The sequence below is a fragment of the Alligator mississippiensis genome, chromosome 12 (assembly GCF_030867095.1).
Source record: "Alligator mississippiensis isolate rAllMis1 chromosome 12, rAllMis1, whole genome shotgun sequence".
Taxonomy (NCBI): Eukaryota; Metazoa; Chordata; order Crocodylia; family Alligatoridae; genus Alligator; species Alligator mississippiensis.
In genome coordinates, this window is record NC_081835.1 from 43,511,224 (window position 1) to 43,527,980 (window position 16,757).

Genomic DNA, 16,757 nt, shown 5'->3' on the forward strand with positions numbered 1-16,757 from the left:
GGTGGAGAAACCTGAGCCTGGTAGTTGGAATCCCAGCCCTCAGACTGGGCAATCCTAGCTAGCTAGCTATCTCAGCACTGCCAGCCCCAGTAGTGAGAGCTAGTCTTTCCCCACATGCGCCTAGTGCACCTCAGACGCTCTCTACAAGTGAGCTGTTTCTCATGAAAGTTTATGCATCTCTGATTCAATTAGTCTCTAATGTGCACCTCTACCCTGCCTTCTGCTGTCAAGAGATAATACATACGCAGAGCTCCCTGCAACAGAAGAGTGAGCCCAAGAGAAACTGTAGTTGTGTTACTCTCGGCAGGACAAACCTGGTCACAGCCTGGGCTGAAGGCAAGGCCAGTGCTGAAGTGAGTAGAGAGGAGGGGCACACAGGGAGGGCTTGCAGGGAACAGGGCACTCACTCCAGCTCCTGGGGCACAGGCAGGAAACACCCTGGATGGAGGGACAGATGGACAGATGGATGGAACCGTAAGGCTGCCTAGGCTTGGTGCTGGAACAGTCACCAACAGCCAAGCTCATGCCAAGAGCCAGTGGTTACAAATTAGCTGAATGCTTGGAAGTCTCTGGGTAATTGCAGCACCGGGTCATTCACTGGCTGAGAGTTCTGGTATTTGACTCAATGGCTATTTACAGGGCAGAAGGGCACTCAGAGGGCACGGAGGAGACACTGAAGCCTCCCTGACATAGTGAGCAGCCTTGTCTCCAAGCCGCTTCCTTGTTCTGGTTTATGAATGGGCCATCAATGACTATCCTCTAGCCAGCATTATGTAAAAAGTGGCTGGTGCCAGGCAGTGCCCCTGGCTGGGAGAGGCCAGGGTTAGAGTAACAGGGAGCTCTTCCATAGCCAGCACTCCTGCCCTGCTCTCCAAAGAGCCCCTTGCTGGGAGAGGCAGGAGCTGGAGTGCAGCTATTCCCCACCCTTGACTGGCCACCTGTAGACAATAGAGTGCTGAAAGAAACAAGATTATTAATAGAATAGCATGAATAGCTTATTCATTGATTATTGAGTATTAATAGAAAGGATTATTAATTGGCTAGAGGGCCAAAAAATCCCCTTCTGATCATCCAGCCTGACCTCCTTCATAACATGACTCTCACCCAGCGACTCCTGATTTCTAGACAATAGACGCTCACCCAGCTACACCTACAGCAGAGCCAGAGCACCAGCTGGGACAGTCAGCACCAGTTGGGACAGTCAGCATTTTCAGAAACCCCCAGATCACACTCTGTGACAGCAATATGGATGCAATTGGCCACCTTGGGGCAGAGGGACAAGGAGAAGCCTGCTTGGGCTGCAAATGTCAGCAGATTAGATCAAAGGGCTGTCAGATTTAACCCTGGATGCAGTAGCCTTTGGTTTGGCCCCACCAGAACTCCCACTTCTATTCTTGTCCTAATGCAGAACAAGACGGTGCCCAGAGCACCTGAGGTCCACCCACTAGTACCAGACCCAGGGGCTGAGGTATGGCTGCCCACATGGAAACCCATTAGGTCCATCACTGCATAGCAGTCAACATTCAGTTCTACAGTCACCCTCCCATGGCTTCAGACCCATGGACCTTGGGCTTGGCTGCTGAGTCATTTCTTTTGCAAGCCCTGCCATGCTGTCCCAGAGAGTGGAGAGCGGCTGTGCTGATTGAGCTGTCTCCCTCCCGCGTCAGCTGTGACTTGTGCCTGTCACATGGAGAAGTGACTATTCAGAGCACAAAGATCAGAAGTGGCTTGGGCATGATCTCAGCAGTGGGCTGACAAGCTGGGAGGGGCAGGCACCCTGGGATCATTTTCATCCTGACACCCAGAGGGAACAGGGGGAGCCCAGGAGCACAGCTGGAGCCTAGGAGCCCATCGCTACAGGGAGGTGAGTATGATACCTGATGGGCTGTGCCACATGCTAGAATCATGTGAGAGCCCAGTTGCCTTAACTGCGATGCAGGGGAGATGAATTCATGGATGTTTCTTTGGGTGCCAGAGATCACTGCAGCAATGTGGCTGGGCTGAGTACAAACTGGCTGCAACAGGTCATGTTGCCTGGGCACAGGAGTAGAGCAGGGGCCCTCTGTTTTCCCCAGCTGCACTGCAAGGCACTGTGGGCATTTCACCTGGTGCAGAGGGAGCCCAGAGCTATAGGGCAAGCCCCAGGAAACCCCAGGGACCTGTTCAGCCCTACATGTAGCCAGTATCACTCTTCTTTATCAGTTGTACTGACAACTGGAACAGCAGGCAGCGGTGATAGGATCCACCACTCATGCACTCCATTGGGATGTTTTGAGGTGGGGCATCACCCTCAGGGGGATGAGTGAAAGCCGGGGATCCCAAGCCCCTGATTTATTCATTATAGGTATGGCTCATAACTCATCTGGTTCCCAGTGCTGGCTTGAAGGCTTTGCAAGGCAGGATATATCTTTCATGGCCAATGCTCCTGCCCCACTCCCTACTGGGAGCAGCTGGGGTTGGAGTAGCCTGGAGTGCCCCTGCAGCCAGCACCCTTGCCTTGCCCTATACAGCACACCCTGCAGGGAGAGGCCAGCACAGCTACTCCAGCACTGCATGGGTATTTGTACACTCTTTCTGGGCAGTAGCTGACAAGCCCTTTTCCAAGTGCTCAACTTGCTGAGCTGCTTCTGAATACGGCAGTGCTACCCCCCTCCCCATGTTCTGCATGGCTGCTGCTCTCCCTGCCTTTGCCCTCGGCATTGTGGTTTTCCCCTTCTAGCACTTGGCTCAGACTTGAGCTGTAAGGAAGCTGTAAGGAAGCTGTAAAGAAGCCGTCCCCTGGGCCCTGGGCCCTCAAGCAACACAGGGAGGTCCATTACCAGACAAGGCCCTATTGTGTCTGCCCCCCTGCCTCCCCCCAGGCTCTGCTGGTTTTGCTGATCAATAGCTGCTTTATACTCACTCGTGGGTTGTCAGAGCTGTTCCCAGACACCATTGCCCTGAGAAAGTGCCGTGGGACAGTATTGCAGTCAATCAGTGTGATGTACTTGGGGGAGACACGGGGCAAGAGAGGGAGAAAGTGGGGCAGGTGAGAGAGGTGGGGAGAGTGATTATAAGCTGCTAGAGACTAACTGGACAGGCCAGTTGCACAGTGAGATAACATGGATTCCCTGCCTCTCTTTGGTACCAGTTGTGGGCAGGCACTCCTTCCCAACCTGTTCATTAAACATAGCTAGATGCTGCTGACACTCTCCAGAGAGACAAAAGAAAAAGGACCTAATGCTTTTCACTAGCTTCCCCATAGCCAGCTTTAGAAATAGGACTGCTTCCCAGCCATAATGCAGCCATCTCTGGGGTAGAGCATGGCAGTTCTTTCACTATAGGAGAAGCTGAGGTAGGAAGCGAAAAAGAAAGCAGAATGCAATTGAGACTGTACCTGGGGCCAGGAAAATAGAATGGATGTGGCTGTGTTGAAATTTGGGCAGGATTCAAGCCGTCCACCCACCCTGCCAAGATGTCCTTGGTGATTGCTTGTAAGTAAGGCAGCAGCACTGGTTCTGTATAGCCCTGTGCACACCAGCTGTGCTGCTCTGGGTTGGGCAGTGACTGTGGCATTACGATGGACCACCAGAGCTGACCTAAGTGGTGCCCTGGGTGAACTTGTATTTTTGGTCTTCCCCTGCTCCCAAAGTCAGCAGCGTTGTTGCCAGCAGAGGCAAATGGCCAGGGGTGCGGGGTGCAGTCCAGTGGGGAGGCGGAGCAGCATGGGGCACCAGGCAGGCGAGCAGGCAGGCACCATTGCTGCAGTGCAGGAGCAAGGCAGGCAGACTGGAGCAGGCATAACCCTGCCCACACGTGCCCAGCCCAGCTCCGGCCCAGCTCCTCCTGAGCAGTGACTGGAGGCAGGGGATGGGCTGGCTTGGCCACTGCTCTTCCTGCTAGGGCAGGGATCAGCTGGGGTTGGGTGGGTTGGGGGGAGAACATTGCTGTGAGCCCAGGCTGCTCACACGTGTCTGTGTGTTTGGCGCCCCCCTGACCATGGTGCCCTGGGTGGTTGCACACATCACCTACCCCTAAAGGTGGCTCTGTGGACCACTAGCAGAAGGCACCTGCTTCCTGTCTCATCTGAAACAGCACCCCCCGACTCACTACTGCCCGCTACTGCATCAGAAGCACTGTGGGGTAAAGGCACTAACACAGGGTGCTCACGGGTGGTCTGTCCCAGCAGTGACTTGCATCTCCTCAATACAGGCACCTTCTCACTGCCCACCCAGGCAAGGCCAGAGCTGACATGATGTGGGGAGTGGGTGAGGGCTAGACTAGCCAGAGCTGCAGCATCTTTTCCTTCCCATGCCCATCTTGGCCTGCCCCAGCCATCCTTTGTTCATTAAGATATTTGCATTTTTCAAACCAGGCGTTCATGGGAGAAAGGACCCCCTCCACACACAGGCCCCAGTGCACAAAGCCCTTCCAACTCTGTTTTGTTCGGCCAACAGAGACAGACAGTAAATCCCCCCCGCCTCCAGAGTTGGGGTTGAACTATGGCTGGCTCTGGTGAATGGCTGTGCACGCCCCCCCACTGCGACACAACACAAGGGGAAGGGCATTGCCAGTTTGGAGCACGCTCAGTATGAGCAAGGCAAATAGAGAAGCATCCGGGGGGGCCACATGCCTGCCATCCCACACAGTGCAGAGCACAGAGGTGGCCCTGGGCAGGGCACCGGGTGGGCCAAGATCCAAAGGTCGGAGGGTGCCTCTGAAAAGGCTACCAGCAGGGGGCGTGTCTGAGCATCCCTCCTGTTGCTCCTAGTGCCTGGGTCCAGCTGGGTGGTCTGAGAAGGCATTTGCAGTAGAAAGATTCCCTCTGTTTTCCCTCCAGGGGCTCAGGGAAATACCTTATATTCCAAATGGTTGCCCGCTCCACAGAATCCAGGGTTGTGTGTCAGGACAGAGGGGTATCAGCAGACCCGTCGTGTGAGGGAGCCTAGGGCTGGGATAGCAGGGGCTGTGGGTCAGAAGTGAGGGGTGCTGACAGAGCCATTGGTGTATGGATGGCACGGGCTGCATGTCATGTGTGAGGGGCACTGACATAGCTGGTGGTGTGGGGGGTAGCAGGGGCTGCAGGAGGAGTGCTGGCATAGCTGGGTGTGGGAGGTGGGGCCTGGGATAGCAGGGGCTGCAGCTTGGAGTTGAAGGGCACTGGCACAGCTGTGTGGCGAACCCAGACTTGGGATAGCAAAGGGCTGTGGCTTAGGAGTTGGGGTTATCAGCAGAGCTGACAGGGTAGCCACGAACAGTAATAGCACAAATTCCGCTCTAGAGTAGATGTGCAAGGACCTCCCAGAGACTCTTCTATCAGGGATGAACTATAACATGCTGTCCAGGTCTTCAGGGTTAATGGTCTGCCCAGGCCTAGCAGCGTAATGGGCTACTGTGGCTGAGATACCCCAGCCCCTGTAGCCAGCAGCAAACAAAGCGTTTGATGTGGCTGGCACATGCTGTACCTGTTGTGCTCAGTCACCTGTGTGCTCTGCCATGAGCTCACCTGCTCTATTTCTACCTCTGCATCTGAAAACCATTGCAGTCCACTGCTTGTTGCCTCCCCCAGGGACACAGACAGGGAAGTGTCCAGGGCAGGTTGGACCCACTGGCTTTTATTTAACTTCTCTGCAGTGTTAGGGAGGGGCCTTACCCAGAATGGGGTTTCTGCTCTCTCTGCTGCCACGTTCAGAGCTGTCTGGACCCTAGTCTGACCCACCATCCCTGCCTCACCTACTGGCAGCACTAGCACTTCTCACATCCCACTGCTGTGCGCCTCCCTGAGGCTCACCTATGTGGCTCAGATGCACTGTGTCTTATTCAGTGACCTCACTGACCCAAATGACATTGCCAGCATGCCTGGCCTGGGAGCAGGGAAAAGGGAACTGGGAAGGGCAAAGGGCTGACATCAGCCCTGGGGCTGTCTGTGCTGAGTGTCATTGGCCCAGGATTTGCAGTTGAGAATAGGATTTCCATGGCCTGTGTGAGCAGATGAAAGACTCCAGCATGTTGCCCTGGTAGACACACCCAGGCTAAAAATACCAATTTGTGGCAGGGCGGGGTGCACAGGGTGCAGCTCAGCTATATTTAATGCCCGGCTGAGTTAGAATGGCATCCACGCCAGCACTGAAAACAGAGGGCAGGGCAGGGGGGAGGGAAAGGGGCCATTAGCTAGAGTGTGAACAGGAAAGCTCAGCAGAGCATGTTTAGGGGTCTCTGGCATAGGGGACTGGGTGTGTTTATTGTAACAGGAAGCACGGGTTTCTTAATGTGGTTTAAAGATGTGTGATGGAAAGTTTATGATAGAGGATGTATATATATCACTCTCTATAAACATAGAGATAAATATATTTTAATTAAAAAAAAGTCTCTGTACTGGCTCCTTCCCTGATCTTAGTTGAGGTTACAGTATTTTGCTTGGCTCAGGCTGCTGATTCCCTTCCCTTCTTGTTTCCGGGGTGAGAAGCCTCCATTCTGGGATGTGTTATAGAGGTGTTTGGCCCTCTACGCTGCTGGGTGCTGTAGCGGTGCTGCAGCTGGAGCCTGGTATACAAAACTGGTGTGGTCAGAGGGGAAAGAAGAAGACAGCATGATTTGTGGTTCAACCTTACCACCCTGGCCAGTCAGCTGGAGAGGGGGGTAGAGGTAGTGCACCAGACAGCAGTGACAGCGCCAGCGGAGATGGGGATCATGGCCAAGGCCCAATTTCTCAATTTGGAACACTTTGTCTCCTTGACTGCTCCTGTTGCAAGGGGCACCTCATGCGCTCACAGCAGCCATGTCGTAAGGCCTACGCCTCCAGTTTGGAAGGGCCCCAGACCCATCAGCCTGTGCTGGAACAAGACATGTTTCAGGGTGTGATTATTTAGGGACAAGGATCAGACAGAAACAAAGCATGAGCACAGACATGCCAAAATCCCAACAGCTCTGCCACTGAATATGCCCCATATCCATGGGGCACAGTCACCAAGGCAGCTGGCACGTAACTAGACATGGAGAGGCCCCCAGCAACACCCTGCCCAGGGCCTCCAAACTGCTTAGCACAGGCCTGGCTCAACAGATACCTTCTGTTTCCAGGAGCAGCTGTGGGGACCAGGCCTCCCACAAGGTCTGTTTGGGGCAATCAGGTAGATGCTCCTCTCACTCCTGTCTCCTTAGTGCCCCTGCTGTCTCTTTTCTGGCTTCCTTCCTCTAGCTTCTACAGTGCTTCCTGGTCTCAGCTTTTTTAAACCTATGCCAGGATGTCTGTCAGTGAGTATCATCCTCTGTCTGGGATGTTACAGCCTCTGAATCTCCAGCCAGATTTGCATCCTGTAGGACATGGAGGGACTGGAGAAGCCAAACACTGTCCCTGTTAGTTCCTTGGCCTATGTGGATGGTGTTTCCATTCTCATTGTGCCAGAGGGGATGGGGCAGGTGCCCCAAGTCTTTTGGCACACACGAGTCAGCAGCCTTTGCCCAAATCAGTTGAGCCAGGAGCAGGTCCTCCTACCTGAAGCCTTGGCAGGTCTGTGCCCTGCCTTAACAATTGCTATGGGCACCTCTGCCATGATGTGCTCAGGAGTTGGGATCAAGTGATGCAGTTCTAGGCCTACCCTGCGCTTGGCTAGATCCAGTGTTTAGCTCTTGAGCATTTCACTGCCCTTCTCTCTTGGAGGCCATGTCCTGAAGGAGCCTGTTTCCTGCTTTTACCCTGCTGCAGTGTTGCCTGCAAATTGTCCAATAGGCAGCAACCCTATTTTGTTGGGCTGGAAACAGCTGTGGCTCCTGCTGGTCAGACTAAAATATATCCCATGTGGATGAGGCTTTTCAGTCCTCTTTGATTTCCCTCAGCAGGCAACTGAGGGTTTTCACAGGACTTGTCTCTTGGGAGTGAAAAGCCTGTTTCCCCATGTGTGGATGAGCAGCCAGGCAAGATCTAGGAGGCTCTGGGAGATGTTCCTTTTCTGGCTACAAGCAAGGCAAAGTTTGCTGGTATCTGTTTCAAGGTGTGGCATGATCCACCCTCCTTCTCTGACCACTGCAGAAAATATATTCCATTTCCCTGGAGGACACATTTGTCCTTAGGTGACTCTGTGCCCCCAGCTGGGAGGTCACTCCCCCAAGCTTCCTCTCTGTAACCACACAGCTGTCTTGCAATGATATACCCTGCATGGCTTCAGAGTACTAAATTGCCCTGTGAGCCACATTGTCCCAAGCTGTCTGTACTGGTGGCCTGTCTGCTGAGCCTCATGTAGGTTGCTTCAGTTGTATCTCAACCACCTCTGTTCGGTTGCTCTCTAGTGTGTCCAGGTTTTGCCTTTGTTTTTTGGGGTTTTTTGGGGGGGGGGGGGGGTTGGCAGCTTTCCAACAGCTTGGGGGCTGATTTGCCCTGCTTCTTCTGGGAGCTGGGTGCTTTGCTGTTTCCTACCTAGTCAGGTTTTTCCTGGTTTGGGCCAAAGTGGTCATTTTGCAATCCCTAAGCCCAGAGTGATAGGAAAGGGACTGATGTACTGGGGCTCTTCCATGCACTGCCATGGCTCAGCTGGACAGTTACTCTTTCTTTTAAAATGTAGCTTGTTGTCTAGATTGGTTGACCCGAGGCATTATACTCACTGTCTTGGCTGATCCTGAGGAGAGTAACCCTAGGGATAGTGTTAGCTTGGAGTTGGTTTATCCTTGCTGATTCCTTTGCAATGTATAATAGTTTTGACAAGGCTTTGAATGTGTTTTCTGTGTGACCAATGGGTGTTTTTCATGTTACGCCTTTCTGCTCTTCCATGGCAGACACCTTGTGAAGGGTCTGGGTGTTTATCTCTTGGCAGAGATAACTGAGTGCCAGGGTCACTGCTGGGCAATCCAAGCCCCTCCTGTCCTATTCAGGTCTGTGCTGGCAGGTCACCTCTCACCCTGCATCACCTGGAGAAAGAGCCAGACATAGGCCTTGCCATTTAGGTTCATGGATTCAGCTGGGGACATGGGAGTTCCTGCACTGCAGTGACAGAGGGTTTATCCCGAGGGACAGGTGGCATTTTGGAAGTTGAGAGGGGCATCTGAATGAATCCCTTGCAGAGGTAGGAAACATACAAGGGAAATAGGCCCTTTCCTGAATTGACATTGGACTTTCCTCCTCCCCACACTCAGTGCAGACTCCCTGGAGGAGGAACAACATAGCTATAAAGGAGAGGACATAACTCTTCTTACAGCGTCTTTTCAGTACCTAGCATAGTGGAGCCCTGACCTCTGACTACAGCCCCTGGATGTTACTGAAATACACCATTATAATTAATAATTTTGTGGTATGTTCCCCATGCTGCAATAGCAAAGTTAATTGCAATACATCAGTCTGCCACACGGTGTCTCTGTGAGCTGTGTAATACTCCAGGCTGGACATGGTCCCTGGTAAACAACAGCAGACCAAGCTGGGATTCAAGTTGGGCAGAAGACAATTGGTATGGGTCTGTAATTAGGAGCTCTTTCCTTTAATAAGCATATTTCATTTGAGGCAAGATATGATGGTAAGAACTGCTAGGAAATAAGGAGGGGAAGAGCTCATCAGGGAACTGTCATCCAACAAAGCCTTCTGATATCAGACTATTGATATTTTGGAGTGTGAGGGCTTGAAAGAGGATTGGATCCTTCATTCAGGTGAAGAATGGATGGATGGATGTTGCTATATGTCTTCACTATACTGTCTTTCCCTATCCCTCTGCTGGCCCTATTGCTATGTGGGAAATAGTTAAGCATCTTTTCTATAGGAGGTGGAAGTCCAGTGGGCCCTGCAACAGGTTGGTGACCTTCTCATTTATGGACATTTGCCAGCTCCTATCCATGCTTGGGTGCTCCCCACCATGCACAGCTGGGAAAGGAAAGCAAGACCTTGAACTGTACCTTAGTCCCTTAGAAGTCATGAAGGCTGAAGGGAGCATAGAAGGGAAGTGCAGCTTCCATTTAGCTCTCAGTGTTCTCCTTGGCTACAGACAACAGACCAGGCTAAACAGGGACTGGCAGGATCAGGGACCAGTTGGCACCTGCCGGGCAGGGATGGTAGGATCTGAATGAGCACCTGGCTTAGTGATAAGTTTTTGTCTTGGGGTCAAGGCTGGAGCCAAAGCAAAATCCTGGACAAAGAAGCACCTGAGACAGAAACATCCCAATCAGAATCCAGATCCCCTCCCAGCCCAGATCTAGGGAGACCCCCAGGCTATGGCTGAGGTCCAGCTCTCTCAGAAGAACCTGGTTCTCTTCTGGTGCTGTGGGTGCATGGCCATTCACCACCCTCACCTTCCTGTGACTTCTTATCCACTGGTCCTACTGTGTGATTCATCATATAAGTCACAAGGTATATTCCATATTTTCCTGACTGGTTGACTGGAAGCCCATGGATCCCATTCTCTGAGAATTTTTAGGTGGCTTATAGTGCAGCTTCTCCCAAGTGTAGCAAGCAAATACTGGAGAAAAAGGTTGGGGCCAAAGCAATATGTCATCAATCCCCTGCCATAGAAATGGACTCAATTCAGTGCAAAGTGCAATGCCAGGGTCTGGATGGGGAGCAGCTAGCTAACCTCCCAGTTGACACATGGGGAATAAAAGAGACTTGTTGCCACATTTGCCTCTTCAAAGCTGTGCATGGACCAAGCCTGGAATCAGGTACTTTACATTTACTCTTTCTTTCCTTGATGTTTTCCTTAGTCTGAAATCAGATTCTTTTAGAGAACAGTCCACCCACTACGTTGGGGAAACGTAGCCCAAGGCTCCTGTATGCGCATCTGGCAGGAGCTGAGCACTGGTGGTGGGGCAGGGCCTGGTTTAAGCCCCACATTTCTGCCACAGCTGTTTCTACCCATGGAATGCTCCTGATCGGATTAAAAGCCTGGCCAAATCCTCTGAGAAGGGAAGTGATTTCAAGCTTAGCAGTGCCTCGTGCCTGGCTAATTCCAAGGGGAGCCCTCAGCTCCTGCAGAGTGTTGGGCTGGCCTGCATGCATCTGTACAGGGGTCTGTGTGTTTGGGGAAGAGCTGCTGATTCACATTTTCTGCCCATTCTCAAATAGCTACCAGTCAGCATGGAGGGGACACAAGGAAGACGGAAAGGAAAGTTAGATCTCAGAGCAAGTTGTCTCACATTTGCGCTCTCATGAGAGCACTGGCACTGAAAAGCTGTGTTCCCAGACTTGGGGATTCTTCTCCAGACTTGAAGGATGCTTAGCGGAATCTCTAACATGTACACTAAAGCATGAGAGCCTTGAGTCTTTAATACTGACTTTCTTTATCCACACTGGGCACATCTACACTTGCATGAATGCACTTTAGTTGTTGCACATTAAATCTAGTACCGCCATTGTGAGGTACTAGGAAAATGTGCATTAGCCTGTCTTAATGAGCATTAATTAAAAAGCATGGGGCACTTATACACAAGCATGGTGGCTAGTCCAATATGCTGGAATTCCAGCACGTCAGAGAAAACTCGATTAATCAACTCTGCTGAAGCTCCAGCAGCCTCTTGAGTCTTGTGTATCAGTGTCCCCGTGCTTAAAAATGGGAGCAAAGGCACTTGAGCTAAATCTCATTGACTGAGCTTTAGTTCAAGTGCCCTCGCTGTTGTCTTTAAGGGCGGGGATGCTGATACAGGAGATGGCATTGCTTTAAAGCCACTCTCCAAGCCACTCTAATTAAAGCACCGCCCGCACATATAAAAGTGCCCACAGTTTAATGCACCTTAGCCTGTTTTAATGTTTAATGCGCCTTGCTTAATGTGCTTCAGCCTATTTTAATGTGCATTAACTGAATAGCACTTTTTGTGATATTTTAATGCACATTAAAATAAGCTAATGCACATTAAAGCACACATGTAGATGCACCCACTATCAGCTAAGCATTAAAATTAAATAGGCATTAACAAAAAGCAGAGTTTGAAACAGTCCCATTCATGTCCCTTCCCTTCTCAACTGCTCCAGATCTTGACCCCTGGGATGTCCTGAGTTCTCAGTCCCTCCAGTCACCCTAGAGCAGTGGTCACTGACCAGTGGATCTCGATCCACGGGTGGATCTTGGACCCTCTTGGAGTCGATCTGAGGCTGGGGTGGGGAGCTGAGGGCCTGCAGAAGGGGCAGGGGCTAGATCAAGGCCCCTACAGTGAGGGACAGCGTGACAGAGGCAGGAGTAAGTTGAATGGGGCCCTGGGCAGATGGGACTTACCTGCTGGGGAGGTGTGCCTCTAAATAATTTTTTCTCCCTCTACCTCGATCTGCACCCCTCCCTTCCCTCCCCACAGACTTACCTGCTGGGTGGGGGTGGGGGGGAAGGGGATGGCGTGCACAGTAGATCTTGGGTTGCTTTTAAATGCCAAATGTGATCTACTTAAAAAGGTTTGAGACCACTGCCCTAGAGTCTTCCAGACTAATATGTGGAGCTCCCAAATTCACGGAGGAAGTGGGCTACGTGGCAGCTCCTTTAATCTTTCAGGTTCCTCCATGCACCCACCATATTTAAAACCACAGTTTTTTCCTCCCTGTCAATCAGGAGTGAGCTGTGTGGCACCCTGCCAATTGGCTGGGGTGGTGGGACGGGACCTGCAATATTAAAGTTGCTGCCATATAGCCCGCTTCTACTGTGAATTTTGTAGGTCCCTACTAATAGGTCCTGCATTTTTAAGAAATTATTAAAAAAAACAAGAAGATCCACCCCTGCTCCCACACCCATCTTACAGTCTCCTCTCTCCCCATCCAGAGCCCCTCAGTCCAATGCATTTCAATATGCTGCACACATGAGGCACGGCCTGTCTCTTTCTACAGAGTCACTGCGTTCCCCAGAATATCTCTGCTCTGCTGAGTGGTTGTTGGCATTGATGCCTTCCTCTAATGGGATTCAGACACTCTCCTCTCCCCTTCTGAGTAGGGCTGGGACCACGTCCTTCCCAGTTACTCCAACCCCTGGTGTGGCTCTTTTCCAACAAGAAGAACTGGAACTTATGCCCCCGCCACATTCATTGCTTGCAGCTCATTCCCTGTGGAAAGGGAGCCTGGCCAGCAAAAACCACAGCCCGAGCTGAGAATAACCACAGCCCTTTTCATCTTCCCTTAACAGCACATCACAAAGTGTGTGCCCCACTGTGGCCCCAGCTCTTAGGGTGGGTCAGACTCCCCTGAAAAGCCCAGGGAGGGGATGAATGGGGTTGAGGGGGGGCAGGCCACAGCCCTGCCTCCTGTCCCTTGGTCATGTATAACAACTCCATCTGGCTGTACGTGATGTGCTGCAAATCTGACCCACTTCCATACTATAGAACTGAACTGAGGAGCCAATGAACAGGGACTTTCCAGCTCAGTAATGCATCCAATCTGTTACACTCGGAGGCAGGCCGGTTTCACATGCACTTTATTAATCACCTCTCATTGTCTCCTTTCTCTCTGTGGCTGCTGAGTTCAGGCCTGTGGTTAGCTCTGGCTTCTAAGAGCCATGATCCTTGTGCAGCTAATAGGAAATTCCCCTCTCCCACACCTGCCCCCCATCATCAGAACCTCCTGCAGCTGCTAGGGCAGTCGGGCCTGGCAAGTCCCTGAAACATCTGTGTTTGGGTGCCCCAGTGGAGATGAAGGACACATGGCTCAGGCACATGCCAATGGGAATACATTTCTTCCAAGGCTGCCACAGCAGAAATAAATCAATAAGCAAACAAACATCAATAGGCTAATTCTGTCCACACACACTGTCTGGAGTAGCAAGAGAGTGATTTCACGCTGGGTGCATCTACACAAGATGCTAAATGCATAGTAGCCTAATAGTATTGCGCAGCAGCAAATCATGGCACAAACAGTGCTAATATGCTACTGCGCAGTATTATTAGGCTACTGTGCAGTAGCATCACTGAAAAGGTGTTCATTGGCAGTACTGCACAGTAACACCAGCGCACATTAATTTAGTACTCAATTATACAAGTATTACATTTAATGCACAGTAGTTATGGCACATTAATGAACATGTATACGTGCCCACTGAGTACCAATGCACAGGCAGCAGCAAGATATTTGCCCCCCCTCGACTGATACACCTTGCTCCATGCTGGGGGCGTTACTCCACAAGGTGTGGAGACATAATTAGATTTATTAATCTGTAGTCAAGCAGTGGCTTATGCTATATGTATCTCTGGTTTAGTTAGTCTATAAGGTGCAAATCTACCCTGCCTTCCACAGGGTGCGCCATAACTAAGCCTGCAAGACATGCTGGATTCCAGGCATTTCTTCTGGGCATGCTGATGGATGGCCCAATTCTAGTAACTGCTTGGTGACATGGACACTAGTACTCAGAACAAGATGTCTTCCTCATCCTACACACTTCACACAGGGACCACTGGATGGCATCTCACAGTTGTTCCAGAATAGTAACCTTGAGAATCTATGATGTAGCCTCCCTCCTCAGTTTGTCCTCTGCTTTTGCTTTTAAAGAGGGCTTCTGCTTTTAAAGAGAAAGAGAGTGAGCAGGATTCCTTCTGGTTTGGTGAGCAGCTACCACTTGTTACCCAAGGGAGAGCGAACATGTGGCCTGCTAGCCTAGAGGACAGATGCCACGCCACACCGTGCTTCCATGACCTTTGCAATCTATGGAGCTCACTTCAAGTTGTGCCTGGCTATGCTGGTGGCCTATCAAGGCCTTGACCTCTCTGTCCTGAGTTCAAATGTAAAGGTCTGCAGAGCTGGAGGGCTGATCTGATCCCATTGCTTTTCATTGACTTGAGACAGAAGCTTTCTTTGGACTATGAATTCTTTGTCTCCTGATCCATCAGGCAGGAAGCTACTGTTTGAGACACAGAAGCTTTGGCAGAGCATTGAAGAACATGGTAGAGGGAGGAGCCGCCATGAGCCTTGTGTTTTACATGACAGTCCCCTGCCCTGTAACTTTGAGCATAGCCTGCCAGTGCTTTTGACATCTTTTCAGAGCTGCACGTGCTGTCTAGGCTGCTCATCTCATATGCCCGGCCCGCCTCGATCCATAAGTGGCCTTTGACCTTATGCTGTTCCTGTTTGGTTTTTCAGAGTCCCAAGTCAGTCAGATGGTCCCTGTGCTCTTTTGGCTTCTCACCTCAATTGAAGGGGGACAGCACAGGGACCAAGCAGGCCCCTGCTCTTTTTTCTTGCTGTATGTCCTCTGTCTTAGACTGGACTCTGGCCTGGGATGCGTTGTTGAAATTGCAGCTCTCACGGGGAGGAATAGCATGGGCACTAGACACAGCACTGAAATAGGGAGAGGAAACTTGCCTTAGTGACCTAAGCAGGGTCTGATCTCAGGACAGCCAGATGTTAACATTAGACTTAAATGTCTTTGCACCTATAGAGAGGATGTGTAGAAGACTATTGCTTTGTTTCTGCAGCCACTGAAGACTCCCATGGACTTCCCATGGGCTTTGTATAGGCCATTGGCCAATCCAAGACCAGGTATTGTAAAGACCGGGCTAGTACTTGTTATCAGTGATTTCCAAAAATATCTCAGCATGTCTGATGGCAACCGCTGCTGCATGTTCCAATGAGAGCAGAGCATTTGTAAATCTCACCTTCAGTGCTAATGCATCAGAGGTTGCTCCCAGAGACCCATTTCATATGGAGCTGTCCCAGGGAGTGTGATGTAAGTGCAGTACTGCGTACCATAATCTCTGTTGCTTTCCTTCAATCCACAGCATTGGACACCATGATTTTCTTAACCCTAATACTCACCCTCTTATCCATTGTGTCTTGGACCCTGCTGCTAAATGGTTTGTCTAAGCCAAACAGACCCTACCATAAGATTCACTTAATTTCTTTCCTAAGTAGGGTGACCACTCTGCAAAAGTGATAATCATACAGGGAAGGAAGAGTTGCCCACTGCGTTTTTATGCATCTAAATTCTGGAATTTAGTAAATACGGCCAAACTAGAGGTTACCCAAATCTTTTTCCTCAACAGAGTCTGGAAAGACCTTTCCACAATAACCCTTGTAGTTCAGCTGTATCTGAAAAATCCCATAGTTTGGTACTGAGATGAATAGCAACAGCTGGTGATGGAGTAAGCTCAGTACTTTAATTAAGAGCCACTGGCCAGGGGAAGCAGAATGATCTGCCACTTATTTTGGCCCTAATCCTTCATTTTACAATGCTCAAGGCAGCATGGCTATTGCAAATCTGGGGCTTTGGGGCATCAAACTTCAGTGCAACGGAGATTTCTCTTCACCGCATATCATTGGTTACAATCTGCCACATAGAGCCAGGGGGTCTCTCCACTGCCTACTTGCCTTAGGAGCTGTGCACTGGGCTCCATGGGCATTAGGATAGGCACTCCTGGATTACCCTGAGTTATACTCCTTTAGGGGAGAGTAGAATCTGGCCTGGTTTGTCTGTGTGCTTGACTGCCTGGGCACTGGGCAGACGGGTACCTGTGTCATACTAATTTCCTACAGAAAGGTTAATCAAAATCAAAGACCTTTTTAATGGCAGACCACAGATTCCCTGGCTCCCAGGAGCACCACTCAGCTTGGCATAAATCATCAAGATGGGCCATCCATTGTCTACCCCAGCCTTTCACCCAACAGATTGGATCAAATCCCTAGATGCCCACCCACCCTAGGTTGCATCCTCCCAGTTCCCCAACTCTGAGGAGATTCAGGGCCAGATGTGAATTCTGATCTCTACCCCTGCAATGGGTGAAGCCAAAACCCCAAATCTGGATTACAAACAAGTTGGGATCAGGTTTTGAACAATGCAATCCAAGAACAGAGATCCTACAAAAAGGCAGGCGGTTTCTTTTGAGATCAGTTCAGCCATGTCTGGGGCAGGGAA

At 50.9% G+C, this 16,757-nt stretch overlaps 1 protein-coding gene across 2 annotated transcripts in view; it reads left to right on the top strand.

Moving 5' to 3' along the window:
* Positions 1 to 1,756: 1,756 nt before the first annotated feature.
* The window catches only part of SEMA3B (semaphorin 3B), a 90,941-nt gene continuing 75,940 nt past the window's right edge, over positions 1,757 to 16,757 (top strand). Inside the window, exon 1 of one of the 2 annotated variants that reach the window (XM_019482072.2) lies at positions 1,757 to 1,864. The gene's annotated coding sequence lies outside the window, so the exon portion shown is untranslated. The remainder of the gene's footprint in view (positions 1,865 to 16,757) is intronic. The other variant, XM_019482069.2, reaches the window with a different exon arrangement.